At 41.5% G+C, this 7,772-nt stretch overlaps 1 pseudogene; it reads right to left on the minus strand.

Annotated features, from left to right (window-relative positions):
- Positions 1-2,762: 2,762 nt before the first annotated feature.
- On the minus strand, positions 2,763-5,179 carry LOC140511046 (mitogen-activated protein kinase kinase kinase kinase 2 pseudogene; annotated as a pseudogene).
- Between the last annotated feature and the right edge of the window lie 2,593 nt (positions 5,180-7,772).

A 7,772-nucleotide genomic window follows, 5' to 3' on the forward strand; every position in this document is an offset into this window, starting at 1 on the left:
AGAAATAATAAATTCTACCTTGACAGAAATGATTACCTGTCTAAACAAAGATATGCAAATATTCTCATGATGAGAAGTGTCAGATCAGTATTTCACCATGTCAATTTGATTTTTCACCTAAAACAGCTATGCCATTTTGAGACAAGCAAGTAAGACTTCAGAAGTTATATGTGTTAGGGTATAAGTTGAGGTTGTTCTTTTACTAAAAATGTTCAGATGCTCAAGTAAATCTATAATTTCATCAGTTTGAAAGTGTATAACTCTACCACACTTGCCCATCCAGCGAAATTCTTGTTCATGTTTTCTCATAAATTCACAATGGGAAGTTCATTCTATATTAAGGCAAGCTTCTCCTGCCCTTGTTAGGGGTGTGCTGAAATCACTTCAAAATCATTCTTTGGAGCTAATTGTTAAGTTTTCAGTAGGAGCATTAATACATTGGAAGATGACAAAAGCTGTTTAATTTGCTGTTTTGTTGATTGTCTTCTAGACTTCTAGATTGGAGAAACTACAGATTAAACTGGAGTGTGTAATTTTTTCCCCAGAGAACCATTTTTAAAACAGATAAATATAACTATATCAGTACACCTTTGACTCCTAGCATCAGAAATGTAGCAGCAGAGTCATATCACTGTCCACTTCCCATCCTTCACTCTTGGAACCTGTCCAGTACATGCTGTCTCTCTAACATACATTTTGTTAATGACATCACTTATTCCTTTTTTTCTTCAAATATCCTCAATGTTTGTCCTGTAACCTGCTGGCATCCACCAGATACCTCTGTGTGACATTCATTTTTAAATTTTCTAAACTGTTTTGTTCCATTTACTGTTGCTGTATACTAAAACTAGCAGAATTTAAATTCTAGTAATATTTAAAAGATGAGTCTTGGTTTCACTGGAAATTGGAAGGAAGGGGTCATTAAAATAGCTTTTCAATTTCCCAAAGACAATCTATGTTATTCTCCTCCTATTTAACTCTCAGGCTAATTTATCCAATTTTACACCCTGTCTGTACAGATATAAATGCAAGTGATAATCTGAACAATAAACATTCTTCAATCTTCTTATTGTATGAACAGTCAAACCAAACTCTTTTGAGTCACTGTAAACTTTTTCTAAGAAATTGTGCAGCATTCTTTCATTTACGATGTCTTTTCTTGAAATTAAGTGAATAATGATAACACCTTTTAACAACAGTGAAAATGATACTCATAAGCCTTCATTATATATCTCCAGCTTTTTTTCAGACTCTTCTACCATGTCTTCCTTGGTCTGAGGTATTATAATTTGTAAAATTAACTATCCAAAGTTAGCATTACACTCTGTAACCATGAAACAGAGTAAATCTAACTGAAGTCACAATTTGGGCTTCACTTGCCCCATGCTCTTACCTAATGAATCAGTCCATTGATTTCATCCCTGCCTTACTCACATGAACCAAATAGTCCAGAGTTATAGTTACACTGATGTTGGTAAGGCAGACCCCCAAATCTGGCTTCATTTCTAATATATTCTATATATATAATCATCGTATAACATCTTTTCTATGTATGGATGTGTGACATTACAGCAAGAAAATCACTTGAATGCTTTCATCTATTACCTGCCATGAAGCAGTTGCAATTTGTTTACAGTCAACTGAGAAAGAAATCTAAATTTAGCCAGATGAGGAAGATGTAGGATTTACGGACAATTGACAAATGAGTTTGAAAGTCGAATGTGTATAGAAATAACCCTACAGTCAGCTATTATTTCTTGACATAAATATATGGCCTCTTCCCCCAATTGATGCCAAAGGCAAATGAACTATGTTCCTACTGCTGGAGTCATTTCTCATCTACTGTACTTTTCCTTTTTGCCTTGATCTCTCTCAGTCTGTGGTAGTGATAAAGGAAGAATTATAATGAACGTATTGACAGTGCACAGTAGTTTCCTTATTTCAAATGTCCAGATCAGCAGTTTTATTATTTTAAATGTTGAAATGGTATGTTTAAATGAGTTATTTTCCATTAAAATTTTATTTCACAGTGTATATTTTCAACATTAATGCAGCATCTAAGTATAAATGGAATTATAACAACATAGATGGATTCATTTCCATGTATTTCTGAAATAAAGATTATCCTGTTCTAAAATAAAATTCATTTGTAATGAATTACAATGCTCATATAACTCAGAATGAAGGAAAGTTGGGAATCATGATGATCCTTCCCATTCACAATCAAGTATCCTGTCAATTTTCCCCAGCAGTGTGCAGGAATTCTTTCTTTCTTTCTTTCTTTTTTTTTTGAAAACTAGTGTATTTTAATACCAATATAGTTCTCTGTTAAATACCATGCTCACCTGGGTCATGAACAGGGGCAGGAGAGAAGAGACAATGGGCTCCACCACCTTCCCCCAGGGGTCCATGTCCATTTCTTTAGTACATAGAGTGACCAACACCCAAATCTGTCCAAGAGAAAACTACAGCCCCTGTGGGGATGGAGCTTCTGGAGGGGGAGCCAGGAACGCTGTGAGACACACGGTACATGGAGGACAAAGTCACAGCAGCTTGGTCTAGTCCAGTTATTGCAGAGGTGTGTATACGGGGGAGTTCCCTCACTTCCCTCCCTGTCCCCAACAAACACACCCCGAAACACATCTCAGGAAAGTCAGAGCACCTCAGCTAAATGGAAAGGGCCAATGACCCCAGGCTCTACAGCCAGGGCATCTCCTAGAGTGGGCTCTGTGGCCTGGGCATGGAGGCCAGGCTGGCAGGGCTCAGTAGCTACTCTGGTAGTTGGTGAGTATATACAGGTTGCTATGAGCTCCAGGGCTGTCTGTAGGAGTGCTCTACACGATGACGTCTCCAGGGGCCCCCAGCACTTGGAAGATCCTTGTCTTATCCATGATCTCCTGAGTCAGCTCGTTTGTCTCCAGGCATGTCCCTGCATGCCATGCTACCAAAAAGCCAACACTCTGTCCTGCAGGCGGATCACGGTCTCCAAGGGTAAGTCAAAGGTGAGCTTGGGAGCTAGGGCACCTGTTGGGGTCCCCTGAAGGATGACTAGCTGCACACAGTATTTGAAGCATACCAGCACCGTGTCTGGGTCCACCTAGACCACCTGCTGGGCAGCACCTGGAGCTCCCTCAGGAGGGATGAGGAAGTCAGAGGTGGGACCAGCTTCCAGTGGGAAGATGTGGACCTGGAAGCCAAGGCCCAGGTCCAGTGGACCCCACGCACACCTGAGGCAGCCGCTTCCCTTCCAGTATCAGAGGTTCCAGGAGCCCCAAAGGACTGGGAAGCACAAATTTCTTCAGAGGCTCATACCATTGCAAGAGCAGCAGGCTGGAGGGCAGGGCAGCCAGCAGGAAGGTGCTCCTGGTGTAGGAATTCTCAACCACAAGGCACTTGAGACAGCCTTTGGGGTCCGCAATCTTTGTAGAGAGTGCAAAGCTTCTGGTGATGATCTGCTGGGTGAGACGGTGGGTGGGGGTAGAGAGAGGGGCCTGCTGCCGCTGCTGCTACTACAAACGTTGCTGAGACAGTGCTGGCAGGTCATGGGCCCAGACATGGAGTCTTTCCTGACAAGGAGAAAAGAAGGTTGTTGAGGCAGTACAGCCAGAAGCAGCACTGGGGAATCAGTTTCTCCAAAGTATCTCCATAATTCATGTACATTGGGGGTATAGATACCCTCCTCGGCCTCCACCAAGAACTGGTTTGGAATAACAGGGTGAATCCAGGTGATAACAGCGTGGATCTGAAGCGAGCAGCCATTGAAGACTTTGGAGAAGCAGGCACCCATATGGATTTTAGGGGTGAGTGGGAAAGCCATGACAGCAAAATCTTTCCGTGTCTTCCTTTAGTTTCATGGTGGCCCATTCAGTAGACAGCAATGGTGGGGTTTCAGAGTGAGCTAGCGGCAGGTCTGGCATCTCTGGAGGAAGGCTGGAAGAGTCCACGTCAGAAGGTCCTGGTGATCTTGGCCCTCTGAATGACCTCTTGATGATTCCTGTTCCATCCTTAGGGGAGTACAGGTCCTATTCCTCCAGAGCCAGCTTCATGGTCAGACTCTTTTCCTCTAAAACCTCTTGGACTGACTGCAGCAGACTTCCAGTTAGCTCCTCCTTCTCTAACAGTGTCCACTCTTCCTCCTATGACTTATACAGCGACTCTGTCTCCTTCCTCCTTGGAGCACCAAACTTGGCCTGGTGAAACTGGATCTCTGACAGGGTCCTCTCTGCCTGGCTGTGCTGTCCCCTGAAGTGGATTGTGTCAGGGAATATGTAGTAGGTCTCCAGGTTACAGCCCTCCAGGGTGGGGAAACCTAGATGGGGAGCGTTGAGTTTGTCCAGGAGCTGCATGAGGAGATCCAGGGGAGGGTCTAGGCTGTGAAAGGGTGCTGCAGAAGCTTCTCGGTAGGGGGCCTTTTCTTAGGGTTCTTGAGGAAGACCAGCTTGAGGAAATGATGGAAATTCTGGGACCAGCAGGCCTTGTCCTTCAGCTTGGGAGGTTGGAAGCTACTCTTGGACATCACCATTAACGCTCTCATGGGGTGTAGGTGGAAGAGAGGGGGCTGCAGCTCAGCCAGCTCGATGGTGATCCCGATGGCCCAGACATCACAGAGCTCAATGTAACCCTCTTTCAGTTCCTACTTCAGGGGTCATGAAGTATGGAATCCCAGTGAAAGACTTCTTCTTGGCCACTGATGCTGTGAACTCACCAGACACGCCAAAGCCAGCCAGTTTGACATCTCCATGGAGAGTGAGGAGAAGGTTGCCTCCCTTAACGTCCCTGTGAATCTTCTCCTGAGAACGGAGATGATGGAAGCCCTTGAGGGTCTTCCAACACACATAGGCAATCTCCTTTTCTTCCAGGGGTCCAGCGATCTGGTAGATCTCCTGCCTGGACGCTCCTCCACAGAACTCCATGCAGATCTTTAATCAGTCATTTCTGAGGCAGCTGCCCAAGTAAGTGACCACGTTGGGTTGCTGACATTCTTTGAGGATGGTGCTCTCCTGCTGGAGGGAGCTGATGTTATCTCTTGAGTCCAGTTTGACTGTCTTCACAGCTGCCATCTTCCATGTCTCCATGTCCCAGGCCTTGTACACGTCCTGCAGATACCAGCCCCCACCCACTGCTGCAGCTCGAAGTGCTCCTGGAGATCCTGCAGCAACATGTGTCGTAGCAGCAACATGGCAATGGTCAGTCACCCCACCAGGATCCCGCAGCCCAGTCTGGAATTCTTTCAATATACTTTTATAGAAGACTAACTCTATATGTGTTCTGGTTCCATATAGCCACCATAAGCAACTGACTCCCCAAAGAGCCCTCTCAATCAATCTTTCCAAGTTGATTTTAATATTTATGATTAACATTTTAATTCAGTTGATTATGACACAGTTCTATTAATGCCAAAGTCACAGTTCCAGAATCAGTATGGGTGTGTTAGTTGCCCCAGACTGAACTGCTAACAACAGCTAGTGTTGTATATACCCCAAAGAGAGAAATATATGCCAAAATATTTGTAGCAGTACTTTTTTTTAATAGAAAGGAACTGGAACAAAGTAGATGTCATCATTTGGGGAATGGCAAAAGAAACTGAGATGGAACGTATTCTAATATTATTGCATTGTAAGAAATGGTAAATGTGACGATAGAAAGATATGTCTTAAGTGGAGTAAAAATGAAGTAAGCAAAAACAGGAAGACAACATTCATTTTAATAATGTAAATGGAAATATCAAAAATAAAAATTGAACACTGCATAATCAAAATAAGCAAATTTGACTCCAAAGAAGACACATGAAAATGCACCTTCTTCCTGTTATATAGAAGAGGCAAAGGGGATTATAAAGGTGGAACACTGCACATAGTGTTAGACTTGCGTAATGTGTTGATTAGTTTCATCGAAGTAAGTAGTATTTTGGTTTGTTTTTCTCTTTTTTGAAAGAAATAATTTGCTGGGTATAGAAAGGAGGAGCTGTGTATTGATAAACAAAAGCAGAATAAAAATAAAATATATCAATAAAATATTTTAGAAGGAATATTCCTACCCACTTCTTTACTATCCCCTCCTCTTCCACCAAAATTGACATCTATATGTCTACTTATTACAGCTTACCTATAATTTTTTTTTTCCAATTGAGACATCTAGCTTCAAAAACAAGTCCCAGCAGGAATAAGATTCTGAGTAAATACCTGACATGGGGTACAAAGTCCAAGAAGAAGGAAGAAATGGATGATAAAAGTCTGAGAAGCATCAAAGAAAAACTTTTCCACTATCACAATCTGATCCTGTTCCAACCCTAGAAGCATTTCCTCTGATATTGAACGTTAGAAGAAACGCACTTGACACTGAAAAGTATCAAGGAAAATTTATTAAAGCAGAGTTCAAAAGAATTGAATGCCTTGGCCAAGGTGGACTCCACTCTTCTTCAAAAAGGGGAAGAGAGAGAGAGATGGAAGTTAGGGCATTTTTATAACATTAGTGCAGGAAAGATCCTCCCATCAGAGGACAGATTGATCTGTTCTCTTTTGCGTCACAATCTTTTGACATGCACACTTTATGTCATTAAGCAAGTATAGTTAGATTTTTAGGTGGCCCTTACAGTGACTTCAGCTGGTTTAAGTTGGATTAGTTCTGCCTTCTTCTTGGGTTTTTTTTTTTAAAGCCCCTAACCATTTTCTGATTTGTCAGAGCCACCTGCAGTTTTTATTCAGTAACCTTAGGGGCTAATAACCTTTGTAAACATTGAACTCCTGCTCTCTCTTACAAGTTTCCGACACTCTAAAGAAGGTCTCTGACACTGACTCTGCTAGGTCACAATTCTGATTAACTATCAACACTGACAGTTTTGACTCTTTGTCAACGAAATTTTTTCTTTGTTTCCCACAAACTCCCCCCCCCCGCCTTTTGTTCTTTATCAAAATTTCTGTTTGCACTCCTAAATATAATCAATATCTCCTCTCTTTATTTTCCCTATGAATTCTTCCCTTCAGCTATCTCCCATTTATATGAATATGGGAATGGTGCAAAGTTGACCACCACATTGACAAATTACGAGGGGGCAGTCCCCTTGTTATAAGTACAGATATAGGGATTCAAAAGAAAAATGTCATCAATGATTTGTCCATTGAGAGTTTCCATCCCATACAGCAGTCTGGGGAGGATCATCATCTGATGCAATTTTCTGCTCTTTATGCTCATTCAAGCCATCTTCAGCAAAGCATCTCAGTATCTTCTTCCTTTTCATCTTCTTGTAGAAATCCAGATGTCTGCTCTCCTACAAAACTGACCTTGATACAACTTTAGATGACCATTGCTGAGCTTTATACTCATCACTCTTACAAATTCAAAATTGGAACTTTAGCCAATAGTCATGTTTAAGACATTGATGTTAGAACCCAGCTTTTACATTTTACATTGGTTTACTATTCATTCCTCCATGGGGGGATGGAGATTTCACTAAGGAATAAATAACAGGCTCCAGTACATACATAAATACGATAAGTAATCATTTTTAACACAGTATATATCACTTTATAAAACAGTTTCAACTTTTGGTCATGCAATGCTTCTTTTAAAGCATTTACAAGATGGACCACAAACTATTCTTCTTTTAACATTAATCAACTGAGACAAAAATAATATTAACTATATACACTAACTCCATAAGTCCTTGAGCTTATTGTCTCCACACCATTACTAAGAATTAAAGCACCCTAACTTATTGTTGTTTGTCTAAAAACCTAAGCCTAATAGCTTAATTTTTGGACTTTGCCTCAGAT

This window comes from Notamacropus eugenii, chromosome 6, assembly GCF_028372415.1.
Source record: "Notamacropus eugenii isolate mMacEug1 chromosome 6, mMacEug1.pri_v2, whole genome shotgun sequence".
NCBI lineage: Eukaryota > Metazoa > Chordata > Mammalia > Diprotodontia > Macropodidae > Notamacropus > Notamacropus eugenii.